Source organism: Stegostoma tigrinum, chromosome 41 (genome assembly GCF_030684315.1).
Source record: "Stegostoma tigrinum isolate sSteTig4 chromosome 41, sSteTig4.hap1, whole genome shotgun sequence".
Lineage (NCBI taxonomy): Eukaryota > Metazoa > Chordata > Chondrichthyes > Orectolobiformes > Stegostomatidae > Stegostoma > Stegostoma tigrinum.
In genome coordinates, this window is record NC_081394.1 from 10,917,712 (window position 1) to 10,933,417 (window position 15,706).

Genomic DNA, 15,706 nt, shown 5'->3' on the forward strand with positions numbered 1-15,706 from the left:
TGTGTTGCCACTTTCAGGGATCTGTGGACCTGCACACCCAGATCCTTTTGAATGATTGTGTTCCTGAGAGTTCTGCCAGTTGCAATATAATTTACACCTAAGTTTGATCCTCCAAAATGTATTACCTTGCATTTGTCTGTCTCCAACTTCATCTGCCATTTTTGAGTCCAAGTCGCCAATCTATCTGTATCCTGCGGTATACTTTCACAATCCTTGGCACTGTCAGTGACTTAAGCAACCTTCATGTCATCAGCAAGTTTTATTTTCTGGTCACACATGATTTCCTCCAGATCATGTATATAGACTACAAACAACAAATGGCCCAAGATTGACCCCTGTGGAACACCATTAGGTACTGGCTTCCACTCTGAAATACCTCCTTCCATTAATACTCTTTGTCTTCCTTGACTAAGTAAGTTTTCTATCGATCACTGGAATCCCGAATAATTTTAATATTGTTTTACCAAACTGCCATGTGGGACTTTATCAAATGCCTATTGAAAGTGTAAATATACTACAGCCAATGCCCTTCCCTCATCAATTTTCCGTGTTACCTCTTGTAAAGCCTCAATCAGGTTCATAAGTTATGAAATTCCCCATACAGAACTATGCTGTCTGTCATGAACCAGTTCATTTTTCCTGCAAAATGTACATACATTTTGTCCCTCAGTATCTTTTCCAAGAGCTTCCCCACCACAAATGTCAAAATCACCAGTTTAGATATTCCTGGGTTCTACCTGCATGCTTTCTCAAACCATGAAACAACATTCGCTTATCTCCATTTGTCTGGAACTTCACTTGTGTTCAACAAGGATCTGAAGATATCTGCCAATGCCATAGTTAATTATTCTCATGTTTCTCTGAGCAAAATGGGTCGATCCTATCTGGTCATGGGGACTTGTGTATCTTACTGCAATTTAGAGTTCCCAAAACATCCTCTTTCACTATGTGGACATCTCAAGAGTATTCACACACTGATCCTGACCTCAACATTGAATAATTCCTTTCTCCTTATTGAAAACCATAAACAAAGCACTCATACGGGATCTACCCCACTTCCTGTGATCCACATACAACTTCCCTCCTTTGTCCTTGAGTGGGCCTACTCTTTCCCTTGTTACCCTCTTTCTCCTAACGTGCATAATAAAGCCTAAACAGTTTCCTTGACTCTGCTGATGAAGACATTTAATGGCCCCTTTTCCCTTCTTAATTTCACATTTAAGTTACTTGTTAATTTCTTCATCATTCTCAGATGCTGGAGAATCCGAGATCGCAAGTGTGGAGCTGAATGAACACAGTAGGCCAAGCCAGCTGAGCACAAAATCTGACGTTTCGGGCTGAGACCCTTCGTCAGAAAAAAAACATCATTGTGCGTTTGCAATTTATTTTATCACTTCTCTCAGTATTCTGGGTGTAGCTGATCTGAGTCGAGCAGCTTTGCCCACTTTAGCCGAAGACAGCCTACTCAAAGTTGCATCCCTGTCATATCTAAACAGCGCATCGAAATGAATTTCCATATCTGGGTTAGAATTCTGCTCCAGAAAAGACATTTGCTTCATGCTTCAGATATGTTGTTTACCAAAATCAATAAGTACACATTTTGGCCCATAATTGTCCCATTTCCACATTTGACCTCCCTGCCTCCGATAATGATGATGTCACTGTGCTATTTACGTAACTCTGGAAGATTGTCAAAATCACTTTCAGGTCAGCTGCTCGTCTCTCATCCCTTTCATTGCTTTGTTTGTCTCACTTATATTGCCACCTCCAATAAGTACCCCTCTGCATTAACAAATCTTTCCTGCTGCTCTAAACTAGCCTGGTTCCTGATTAGAAATATGTCAGTCTCGGTGCTGAACACACTTAATGAGTCAAACGCCAAAGCCCATTGTGCTTAAGAAGTTCACAGTGTTCTAGCGTTTCGAGTGGAAATGGAGGCTAATGAATCCATTGGTTAAACATTCTCCTTCTCAATATTAATGTTAGCACAACGTTCTCAACAGACAGTAATTGCTGTTACTCCACAATTACAATCAATAGATGATCAAAATTATTGTTTTTTTTCATTTCCTCTCCAAAAAGAAACTTTTATCTTGGTTTGGTGAGGCATATTTTTTGGCAGCCTCCTGAAAGAGATAAACAAGAAGGCAAAGAGTTTTATCTGGCAGGTCCAGGGCCGTGGGGAGCAGTCACACTGGCCTCTGGGGCCAAGAATGGAGTCAACAATTGCAGACTGTCTCTGCGGCCGTATCCCTGCCGAGAATAAGAGGCCGCTTGGGATTCCAAAAAACTATAAGTTTCAGGTTCTGTATTCAGCTCCAACAGAAACATTTACTCTGCACAGCTGTTAGATTCTTCTTCCCATGCTTGTCTTGCACAGTCCTCAATGGAATATTGTCAATCAGGGGCTTTTCATAATTTTGAATTGAAACGTAATTACTTAATACAGGAGAATTCCAATTTTAGATTTGTGTGCACGATTATTTCAATGAAATATCCTGAAGTGCTCCAAAATTGCTGACGATCTGATCCCTGCTTGATGATGTGAAATGAGCGTTGCAGCTGTCATCAGATTGTTGATGTTTTGAAGCACCTTAGAATGTGATTGTTTATGTTCAAAGTGATTGAAGTGTGCGTTAGTTGAATCCTGGGAACAGCTGTAGAAGGAAACAATCCTTTGTCGCAGAACTGGTAGATATGAAACTCTTCAGAAACCAATGGATTTCATTCCAGAAGTGGTATAAAGACTCCAGCAATTCCAGCATTCTGACTTACAATAGCTTCGAGAATTCCATTATATCCATTCCCAAATCATCCCACGTTTCTGTGTTTAATATCGAGAGCTGAAACTTCGTCTCTGATCTCGAATCACAGGCTTGAGCATGAACATTTTCTGGTTTTCGCTTGCCGATTGCAAACATCAGCATCATGAATTGAGCAAGGGACACAATATTACATTAAATAGGAAATTTTATCGCAGAGATGATGGGAACTGCAGATGCTCGAGAACCCAAGATAACAAAGTGTGAAGCTGGATGAACACAGCAGGCGAAGCAGCATCTTAGGAGCAGAAAAGGACTCTTCATCAGAGAGCTTTGTTATGGTTTGGTGCTCAGGGGTGGGGTCGTGATCCAGGAGGTGGCAGGAGGAGGTATCACAGAGTTGGCGTTGGCCTCGGCGATGTAGAGGTCAGTGCGCCATGCTACAACTGCGCCTCCCTTGACTGCAGGTTTGATGGTAAGGTTGTGCTTGGAGCGGAGGGACCTGCAGGCTGCCTCTTTGAAGAAGGGTCTAAGCCTGGAACATCAACTTTTGTGCTCCTAAGATGCTGTTTGGCCTGCTGTGTTCATGCAGCTTCCCACTTTGTTACCATGGAAATTCTATCGCAGCCGGCATGATATCCATTCGGGATGGTAAGAACTGAAAACGCTAGAGAATCTGAGATAACAAGGTGTAGAGCTGAATGAACACAGCAGGCCAAGCCACATCAGGGAAGCAGGAAAGCTGACGTTTCGAGTCTAGACCCTTAGTCAGAAATCAGGGAGGGGAAGGCGGTCTTGAAATGCACAGGGAGAGAGGGGGAGGCGGATAGAAGATGTAGAGAGGAGAAGATAGGTGAAGAGGAGACAGGCAGGCCAAAGAGGCAGGATGGAGCCAGTAAAAGTGAGTGTAAGTGGGGAGTTAGGGAAGGGATAGGTCAGTCCAGGGAGGACAGACAATTCAAGGGGTCTAGATGAGGCTAGTAGGCAGGAGATGAGAGTGGGGCTTGAGGTGGGCGGATGGGATAGGTGGGAGGAAGGTCAAGTTAACCCTAAACGTATGACGTCCCTAACCTGTCTTTCCTCTCATCTACCCCCTCCTTCCACCTCCCACCCACATCTCCCACCTATCAGCCTCATCCCGCGCCCTTGAGCTGGCCCTCCACCCTGGACTGACCTATCCCTTCCCTAACCCATGCACTGAATACGTCAGAATATTGTCTATTGTCTCATTGGGTCAAGACGTGTCCATTGATCTTTATTTATCGAAATGATTTCACCGTTGAACAAATGTTTCAGATATAATGTATTGTGCAAAACCAAGAAACATTTGAGGGCCTTGAGCTAAAAGCCACAATTTTAAATATAGGATCATCAGAAATGAGGCCCCATGCCCTTCATTCAATATGATTATTGTTCATCACACATTTTTCACATCCACTTTCCTGCACTTTTCCCATAACACCTCGTCTGTCGGCATTGTAAGATTGTGCATCCACTGCAAGTAACCATCACTTTGGCAGAAAAGAACAGGAAGACAAAAGCGGATAGATGCTGCGAGCAAACTCAAATAATACTCACATACTTGTAGACAAATTATTATCAAGTGATACCAAATGTGATTATCTTGTAAATAACAAAGCCATATGTGCAGAACTGTGAAATCATTCAGCAACACAATAACATGTCAAATTAACCTGCAATTACCCCATTTCTTTTTTCAATTATGCATTGAGGTAGTTATGACCATCGAAAAAAATATAAAAAAGTGGTCATTTATTCAATGCAATACATTTCCTCGAATGGGTCGGTTGTAACGTTATTACCATCCAATTAATCTCTATCATGGGTAAGATAACAACTGGAGACATGCATCCCATCCTTGGCTACTCAAAATACTTACACCGATTTTGTCCACTGCAGGTCAAACTTGTCTTGTGTTCACATTAAACCAACAGGAAAAAAAATAAACAAATCAAAGGGAATCCAAGTCCACATGCACACTTACTGAATTTTATTAGTTCCAGAACACCCTTTATGTGAAAATCCACGATCCAAAACGATATTTAATGACATCTGTACCAAGGTGAACAATTAATTGTTTGTTACAAAAAATGTTCGTAATTTATGAAAGGTTGAAATTCCGAATGTTGCGGTCAATGTACGAAGTGAAACGACTGAACATGCTGTGCAAACACGAATACCCAACAAATCATATTTTCAATCGTTCATATCTGTGTATTCTTGTCAGCATGCCCTCTCACAATATGCTAGTCGTACTGTAACATCATTGCTGGTAAGGCTTTGAATGGACATGAGATACTAAACATAAGATATTAAATTGGACGATTCGTAGTTCAGTGAACCATCAAGTCACGTGAAAGAGAGTGGGGTTGATCAGTCCCTCCATAACTATCATTGACGAGAACTTTTTTTCATTCCTTTCAAGGTAAAGTCTAAGGGGATTTCAGGCATCAAGTGGAAGAGGAGCCGACAGACGAAGAAACTGAGACAGGGCAGGCAATAAGAATCGAGGCCGACGTTCAAGGCAAACACATTTATCTGGAAACTAAGAGAGAGAGCAGCCAGTCATGAAGGAAGATCTTGGGATCAGAAACAATATACCGGAAAACAGACTGACATCGCAAGAAATGACATAAGTTCATTGCTCTATAAGTAATTGCCAAGTTAAATACCTATCTTAAGCTGCTTTTAAAAAGGCAAATTAGTAAACTATTTTCCAGATTAAAACCTGAAGGGCATCAAGAAATTTTAAAATAAAAATGACTGACTTGTTAAATAATTTGTGGATGTAGTTTTTGTGCTGTACTTACATGATTTGGCAAATGATGCATTTCATGATGTTCCACAGTGACCGAATATATAAAAGATATTGATTGCTCAAGGGTATCTGGATCCGAATTAATGAACTGAGATCTGAAGTTCGAACATTGCGACCTACCACGGAGAGAGAAATTTACCTTGATACTGCATTTCAGATGATATTCACATCCTGCGTGATAAGTAAATTTATCCAGTGGTCAGTGATAGTGGGGTGAGACGACAGGTGAGGCAATGTGATGAATCCTGAATTTAGCACTGGATGAACCTCAACTCTTGAAGTTGTTCAACAGCTATGAGGCACTTGCTTCTTGTCTAGGCGAGGACAAGACAATAGGGAAGACAGGCAAACTGACCACTCTACTGTGGGACAGGAGGCACTTCAAGCAGAGTAAACAAAATGAAAAGTAGTGGTGGATTCTAAAATTAGGAATCTAGATAGCATCAGTTGTAAGGAGAATCGAGTGTTCCACATCAAGTTTTACCTGCCAAGAGTCAAGGTCGAAACATCCTGATCTGGACTGAATAGATATTGGAGTGGAAGAGGGAGGATCCAGTCATTGTGTAACAAGTAGACGATTAGTGTTCCTGAATGAGGAACAGCAGAATGTAGGAGCAAACTGAATAAGAGAACCTCCAGGGTTACAATCTCTGGATTATTGCCCAACCCACATTCAAACTGACAGAGATAATACCCTTAGGCAAGGAAACACACGTGTTTCGAAGTGGTATGGAAAAGTTGAATTCCATTTTGGGGGGACTAGCATCAGTATGAGGACAGGAAGGAACGCTATCTCTGGGACTGGTTGCACTGATCCAATCTGAGATCGATTTCGCATCTGAAGCGTTATACAGGCTGTGTATTAGACTTAAATAAATCCATTCAATTAGCAGTCCCCCCATTCAATCCCCGTGATACGTAGCAGGAAGAACATCCAAATAGTGGAGCGTTCACTGAGCATTCTCGGAGAAGTCAGCAGTCGGCACCATCAGTGGAACGAGGAAGAATGCAGTGTCAAGGAACAGTCAATCCTAAACATTCGATTACTACAGTGTTTCCACACAACCATAAATCTTTCTCCAAACCAAACAAAAGAGTCAAACATTAAGAAAGATGAATAGGAAGTTTGTTTCAGTCAGTCGGGTACTTTGCCCACTTGTAAAGATTGCATTTTGTTTGAAGGAAGCTATTACTGCAGCTAGTCAGTATAAATGTGGGCTCAGTTGAATACTGAGCTTCATTAAGGCAGGGAAAGTAAAATTCTTTCATCTTTCTTATTGTAGACGGGCAGAGATGACAGTGCGGGAAGTGGCACACACCTCCTTTCACATTTGGGTGATCAGGGAGTAGTCGAGTGTCCTGGACAAATTTATGAAAAGAAGTGTGGATGGCCACAGCCCTTCATAAGCCACCGTTGTGTGGTTGGTGCTGTACTTCGTCACACGGGGCCGAGAGTGTGACAGATAATAATTATACAGAGGCAGTCACAGCTAAGTTTCAATCACGTGGACGGGTTGCCACCAGGAATGGCAGGCAGGTCGTGCAGGACTTTCATGTGGCTAATCCCTTCTCTAACAGGTTTAACGTTTTGGATACTTTTCGAGGAATAGCCTCCCTTGAGAATGTAAAAGCAGCAGACAGGTTGTTTCACGAGAACTGGCTCTGTTTTGGAGCATTGTTGGACAAGATCCCAACGAGCTACAGTTTTCACAGTCTTGCTCGTTGGCACGGTCAAGTCTGTGGCCACATCCGCGATGCCTGGATGGTGCTCTGCCCAAACCCCACACCGATTCCCCACATCTGAGACAAGGATATCTCTGAGCATTTTGACAAAATTCTTATTCGGGGGAGAGTGAGCAGCCAATGGTCGTGATGCACATTGCTACCAACAACACAGGTAGAGGGATGAGGTCCTGCAGAGTGATTACAGAGTTTAAAGATGCTGAAATCAGAACTTTAAGGGCAGTAATCTGTAGGAATGTACCCATGCCACATGTCAGTGAGGGAAGGAATAGAACGATTAGTCAGATGAAAGTGTGACTGAGGATCTGGTGCAGGGGGCACTGTTTCAGAATCTTGCATCATTGGGACTACACCTGGAGCAGAGGTGCTCTGTACAAGAGGGATGTGCTGCATCCAAATTGGAAGGGAACCATTATCCTCTCAGCGAGGTTCGTTAGTGTTACTCAGGATGACTTAAACTGGAGTGGCAGTGATCTGGGAACCAGAGCACAAGTCGGCTAGTGTAGGGATTGAGGTGAAAAAAAGATGGATGGGGCCAGTAAATTAGAATGAAAGGGCAGGTAGAGACGCGCCAATGAACATGATAGTACTAATGGACTGAAGTGTGGTTGTTTCAATGTAGCAAATATCAGAGGTAAGGCAGATGAGCTTCAAGCCTGATTGGTACACGGGACTATGATTTTGTCGCAACTACAGACACTTAGCTGAGAAAGTGACAGGATTGGCTGCTGAAATTTCCGGGATATTGTTGTTTCAGATAAGATATGGAGTAACATCAGAGGTGGAGGAATGTCATTAGTAATTGGGAAGAATGTTATGTCTGCGCTCAGAGTGGACTTGCTGGAGGTCTCTTCCACTGAGGCAATGTGGGCAGAACCTAAAAATAACATTGGAGTTATCGCTCTGGTTTCATTATACTTTAGGCGACTGACTGGCTTCTGAAATATTTAGGAACAATCTATTGGCGGCCAATGATGGATAAGTAAAATAAAAACATTGTCAACATGAGTGACTTTAACTTCCCTGGTTTTAATTGGACATCCCAAAGATCTGTTAGGTTCGTTTTTGAAGACCCTCACGGACGTGATGCAAAGACAAGACACTGACCTCTTAAATGTCCCCAATGACCTTGCTTCCATAACTGCTGCCGGCAACGCATTCCATGCTCTCACAACTCTCTGTGTAAAGAACCCGCCTCTGACATCCCCTCTATACTTTCCGCCAACCAGCTTAAAACTATGACCCCTCGTGTTAGCCATTTCTGCCCTGGGAAATAGTCTCTGGCTATCAACTTTATCTATGCCCAAAGACAGAGACCCGTGGAACACCACTCACCACTGACTTCCAGGCAGAATATTTTCCTTCTACTATCACTCTCTTTCTTCTGTTGGCCAGCCAATTCTGTATCCAGACAGCGGAGACCCCTGCATCCCCTTCCCCTGACCTTCTGAAAGAGCCTACCATGGGGAACCTTATCAAATGCCTTGCTGAAGTCCATATACACCACATCCACAGCTCGCCCCTCATCAACTTTTCCAGTCACATCCTCAAAGAACTGTGAGAAAGAATTTTTAACAGTGCTCACAGTGAGTTTAATTGTATGGCAGCTGTGAACAAGGACCTTTTGAGAAGTTTCTTAACTGGGGTAAGGCAAGTTACATTCGTATTAGAAAGAAGATTTGGAGTGTTAATTGGCAGGAGCTGTCATCAGGCTGGTCCACATTTGACATGTGGGGGCTACTTAAAAAAAAGTCTGCTGGGGAGATTTCTAGAACGAAATGTTGCAGTAAGGAGGGAGGATAAGGATGACAAGGTAAGGGAACCTTGGATAATGATGAAGATTATATTCTGAGTTAAAAGGAAAACAAAAAGCATGTGAAAGGTTTAACAAGACAAAATTTGACACGGGTCCTGGGGAAAATAAGGAGTTACAGGAGTAAGAAGCAGTTTTGAAGTGAGACTGGTATGTAGGCTTGGAGAAAGTCCGAATAAAATAATCAGTCAGGAGAAAATAGGATCACTCTCAGGTACAAACTTTTGCTCATTTGCGGAAAATGTTGGGGTGTTTGTAAAAGTTTACTTTGCATCAGTATTCAGCAAGGAAAGGAAGGATATGGAGGATCGTGATATTTGCGTGTTAATATGTGAGGGCAATTTCATATCAGGAAATAAATGGTGTTGGATCTATTGAAGAGCACTCATTTGGATCACTACCCAGTAACTGATGCTATTTTCCCCAAGTTGTTGAAAGAGGCAAGTGAAGAGATTGTGGTGTCTTGACCAATTCTTCGTCTCAGCATGAGCTACTGAAGACATCCTGGAGACTGGCTAGTATCAACTGCTGTTCCTTTGTTCAAGAAGGGAAATAAGGACAATTCAAAAACAAAAAAATGGACAGTGAGCCTAGCATTGTTGGCTGGGAAGCTATCAGTGTGAATTTTTAGGGATAGGATAAATGTACATTTGTAAAAACACTGCCTGATCATAGATAATCAGTATGGCTTTGTGAAGGGAAGATCACGGATTACTTGGGTTGAATTATTTGAGGAGGTGGCAAAGGTGATTGATGATGATAAACTAGTGGAAGTTTTTGTCATGGATTTTAGTCAAGCTTTTGGGAAAGCCCATCATGCGAGAAGATTAAGATGCATGGGATCCACCAGGACTTTGCTTCCTGGAATCAGAATTGGTATGCCAATTGAAGACAAAGGGTATTTGTGGAAGGCGTTTCTCAGGCTTATGCCCATGACTATTGGTTTTCAACAGGGAACTGTATACATATAATAAATGACTGAGACAAAAATGCAGATAGGTGGGCTACTAAGTTTTCAAACGACACAATGATTGGTGGAGTTGTGGATCATGCAGAAAGTTGTCAAAGCATTCAGTGGGATATAGATCAGTCATAGATATGGGCAGCTAAATGACAGATAGATTTAATTCCGAGTAAGTGTGAAGTGCTGCATTTTGGGAAAACAAATGTGAAGGAAAAGCGTTTGGTTGATGGCAGGACTCTGAACAATATTAACATTCAGAATGATCTTGAACTTCAAGTCTATAGCTCCCTGAAAATAGCCACACATGTAGACCAGTTGGAAGAGAAGACATATGACATTTTTGCCTTGATAACAACGTGTGAAGCTGGATGAACACAGCAGGCCAAGCAGCATCTCATGCTCCTGAGATGCTGACTGGCCTGCCGTGTTGATCCTGCTTCACACTTTGCTGTCTGGGATTCTCCAGCATCTGCAGTTCTCATTATCGCTGACATGTTTGCCTTTATTTATTGGGGAACTGAGTATAAGATTCATGATGTCACACGGCAATATTTTGATATTTCTTTGGCCACATTTAGAGTATTGCATTCAGTTCTGGTTGTGACATAACATTAAGAATGTGGTGAGTTTGGAGAGAGTGCAAAAGAGGTTTCCCAGGTGAGTTTGGAGAGAGTAAAGAAGAGGGTTCCCAGGATGCTGTTTTTTCTCTCAGAAAAAAAAAATCTGATGAAGGGTCTAGGCCCAAAACGTCAGCTTTTGTGCTCCCAAGAGGCTGCTTGGCCTGCAGTGTTCATCTGACTCCACAGTTTGTTATCGTGGATTTTCCAGCATCTGCAGTTCCCATTATCTCAGAGTTCAAGTTCTATCTGTCTGAAACCTACCTTTTCTCAGGTCTTCTGTCCAAATGACCACTGGCCAACACTTGCAGTGCTGACAAAGGGATGCCATAATCCCTTCCATTCTTCCATTGTTAGTTTGCACGGGGATGACCTGCTCTGTGACAACTTGCCAACATTGGTTCCACTCCAAACACTCACTCACAACGGTATGGCAGCTTCCTATACAATCGGAGAAGTTTCAAATTCTGCAATCAATTGCGATCTTGATCTTGTATAGTTTTGAAAATTATCTCTGTTAAAATGGAATCGTTAAATTTGTCAAAGGCTCTGATATCTTCCACTTATTCCTGTCTCCAGTCAGCAACACCCCTCCTGAGTTCCTGGCCAGATCCACATGATCCTGTTATCCTTGTCATCCATCAAACGCTTTAATTTGAAACTCTGAATCCTTTCACAAGATATGTAGTCTCTCTTCCAAGAGTCCTAATTACACAGATCCTTCAACACCACGGAGTCAAGCCAAGGCTCTGTGTGTCCTTCAACTGAACCTGGCGACACTCTCTCCAACGTCAAAAGTGAGAGCACCCACCATCAGGATCACCTATCAACACGCTGGTCTGAGCGTTTATCCAAAAGAAAAATCAAGCTTCTGGAAAACACAGATAAAATAAACAGTGAGTGAAAGTGAAAAGGAGGAAGAGGAAAGACATTGGGAAATCTGTCATCAATCTGTAGAGACTGCTGGATTACGATAGAGATAATTGTACCATATCACAAGATGCTGAGAAGCAGTAAGAGAGAAAATACAACCAAGACAGTGTCTTGCATCACAGACTGAAGCCGAGTGATTCTTTTGGATTATATAAAATATTGTGAAGTGAAGACTTGATAAAAGCAATTATTTACTTTGAATGTTTACAAAGTAATAAAAAAAGTGAAAAAAAAACAAACTGTCTAACACCCACCTACCTTCCTGTGTCCTCTCGATTGGCGTTTGATCTGGAGGCTTAGGTGTATTCCTGGTACCACTTGCAATCCCCGCCTGAGGTGAAGTCCAAGATGTTGGATGGAAACTCTCTCTCTTATACAGTGTAGCAAACAGCAATACAGAAAATAAATGAACTTGTTTTGCTAGTTTCTGCATTTATAGGACTGTTTACAGGTCACATTTAATGTCATGCAGCTCTTGAATATCATCATCAATTTTAGCTCATCTCGTGCAGACAGAGTGAAATGAAAAAGACAGAGCAGAAGTGAAATGACCGGAATTGACACAGAAAGGTTGAAAAAAAATCTTGACCCTCAAGGCTCCCTCAGCCTCTGAGGGGTTATGTGGCCAAAGACTGATACTGGTGGATTAGTTTTTCCACAACATCAATGGAATTAATTTGTGCTATCCGTGGCAGTCAATGTGTCTACAAGATGACATACCCTCTTCACTCTATACTTTCCTCTGTCGGGCAAGCAAACTAGGCTCCAGAGATGCTATCCATGTGGACAATCCAACAGCTTTTGCAAATAAATCTCCTCTCATTCTTAATGGAGTCGTGAGCAGGGAGACCAGCACTGCAATAAGTCGCCCCAGAATGTTGCTTCACCTGCATCGTTGTTGCCAACGGACACTGTGCTTATTTATTATACCCTGTGCCTGGTTTGAAACTAAAACAAAACTGTCAGAAATCTGTGACCAGAGGATCAGACTGAACAGAGAAGAAAGGACAGCTCGTGCAGATTGTATTTGGTGTGAGTTTGGAATGGAATCAATATTTACAACTGTACTCAGCTGATTTCCCTTTCGCAGTGCAAAAAAAGTACTGTTATATAAGACGTTAGAAAATGGCAGTGATCTTCCACCAGGCTTTGGGATTGAAGTTTAAACAAAACATAAATTATAACCCTCGTTAATTCTAATCTGTCTTTGCTGTCTTGAGGGAGAGTTACAATTGAAAAAAAAACAAGTAACAGATTGAGTGACATCTGAATATTTTAAAAAAACTCATTTGTTGAATGCTGTCACTTGTCCCCTGGTCGTCCTGGTTCATTAGTTCGCTAATGTTTCATTACATTTCTGGGTAATATCATCAGTGCGGCCTCCAAAGAAGCACTGTTGTGTTTTCCTGCTTGTTATTTAAAATCTGGGGTCTTTTGGACTTGGTTACCACATTACCATTTTCTTCTTCACAGTGGTGGCTATATTGTGTCTAACTCTCTGTGTTTATTGATGGCCACCTTCATCGAAAAACAGACCTCTGGAAATCCCCGTGCTATTCTCCATTTGACCTGTAGTCGTATCCTAATGTTGTCCTCTTCCAACTGTTAGATCTCCTCATACGTGAATGGAAAGGAGTGAGTACTGATCATATCCTTCGGTTACGAATTGGCCTTCGTGTTTGCTCGTGGCCAGTTTTCTTCCTGTCAGTGCACTGTCATGTTTGCTGCAGTCATTGCATGAGATCCTTTATATCATGTTGGTTCTGCCCGTCGTGGATGTCCGTCACTTGGGTAAGAAGCCTCTCAGACAGGGCTCTAACAGTCACAGAGAAAACTCTCCTAGTACGTGTACTCCACTACAACCAGAGAGGTGAGACCAGGACAACAGCTCCTTGCCTCACGATAATCCACACTGAAGACCAGCAGCATCAGTGATGAAACACAACCAACCATAAAACAGACAGTGTTCCCGACACTGGCAAGAGGAAACCAACTTATCAGTCTTAACACATCAGGAAGGAAAGCCAGATTAGATAAAAAATGTCATAATTGTACCAGTGGATCGGGTGCATGGCAGTAATGTGGATCAAACGGGACTACCTCATTGAAACCACAGAAGCTACTTGCAGACACAAATACATACTGGAAGGTACACATGGATGTAACACCACAGCTGGAAAAAAAATCAACACACGAATGAGACACAGACAGACTGGACCAATCATCAAAGCCAACTACCTAAAAGTGAAACCTTGTAGGACAACTATCCCCTGATCCTACGGCCTCCCAAAAGCACACAAACCTAAAGTATATCACAGACCGATAATCTCCCTCCCAGGCACACCAACAGACAGTTTAACACAAGGAGATAAAAAGAAGTCTAAAGCACCTCATCAGCAAGTTGTCACACGCAATTCACTTAGTTCAGTCGGTCCCCAATTTGCTCAAAGACTTAAAAATAGACGAGCTTGAAACCAGGGTTTCCTTTCGTGTTACCAGCCTATTCACATCGATTGACATACCACTGGCAAGAGAATCAATTGCAAAACGTCTGAAAGAATGAGGCTTGAGTGACGCCATCTCCTCAGGTAACATGCTGAAGTTACTGATCCTGTGTCTCACAACCCAGTTTACCTGTAATGGCCAAATCCATGACAAAAGCAACAAGATACCTCTGGGGTCACCAAAGTCCACACAATAGCAGAAGTGGTGAAAAAGAGACTTGAAAGCACAGCCCTTCTGCAGAGACAACCTAACTATTGACATTTCATCGTCCTCATTTAGGTTAAACCAGAGGAGATACATCAACTTACAAACAACATTCTCACTGCCATCAAGGAAGAAGAAAAGAACAAACAGCTGTCATTCTGGGACGTCATTGTAGAACGCAGGGCCTGCGGGGAATTCCTGACAAACGTACACAGAAAGGCCACACGCCTGGATCAAGTCCTGAAAGCAACCATCCCAACAATGACAAACGGAATTTTGTAAAACCACTATTTAAATGAGTGATAACACACTGCAGCAGCCCAGGACTACGCCATAATGAAGATGAATACCTCTCCCAAGTATTTAAGTACAACAGATACCTGAAAAGCTGGGTCCATCGATGCCGACCACACAAACAACAACAGGAAGTGAAAACACACAGTTCCGACATGCTCACCACATGAAGAGCAAATCTGAATTTCCCACAAGACTCCAATGACCACTGGGCATCATATTGAAACACAAATTTACGGCAACCCTATGACAACTTCTAATTGGAAGCAAAGATGCAAGATGTGTGATGAACAGAATCAACGTGATATTCAAGATCACATTCGACGACTGCAACAAACACCACACTGGGCAGACAGAGAGATAGCTGTCCACTCGGATAAATGAAAAGCAATTAGCAACAAAAGGACATGACAAGCACTCAGTCATCTCCATTCATGCATAAAAGGAGAATCTCCAGTTCATTTGTGGCATAATCAGGATCATCGGTCACGCCAAACAGCGACAAATACGGGAATATCTAGAGGCTTCATTCTCCACCAAGAAGGCCATCAACAAACATATAGAATTAGACCGATATTGTTTTAAATGTAAGTAAGTTGGAGTGCCCTGTAATCTTGCTGTACCTTCATTGGACGATCTCTTGAACATTTTAAAGTGTCTGCTTTTTTATTCTATCTCCTGTTGAGGAATGTAAACACATACGTAGGATTGTTAAACATTATCAAGGATTATAAATATTTCCATGCTGTGCACATTGGATGTTGTTGAATCTCCAAAGGCTCAGACACAGAAGGTTGTTTGTTTGTTGTATCTTATTCCAGTTGCAGTTGCTGTTATCCTGTTTATGATGGAGATTGTCAGCTGGCTAGGTTTTTAATGATATTTTCACTTTCCACCCTCATTGGTTGAGAACATTTGGTCATGGCATCGACTGACTGACAATGGCCAGGACCAATGGCACGATAATTTCCCATATTTCATACACATGCACCATGCGATTGAACCATGTATCAACTACAATATCATGAGGTA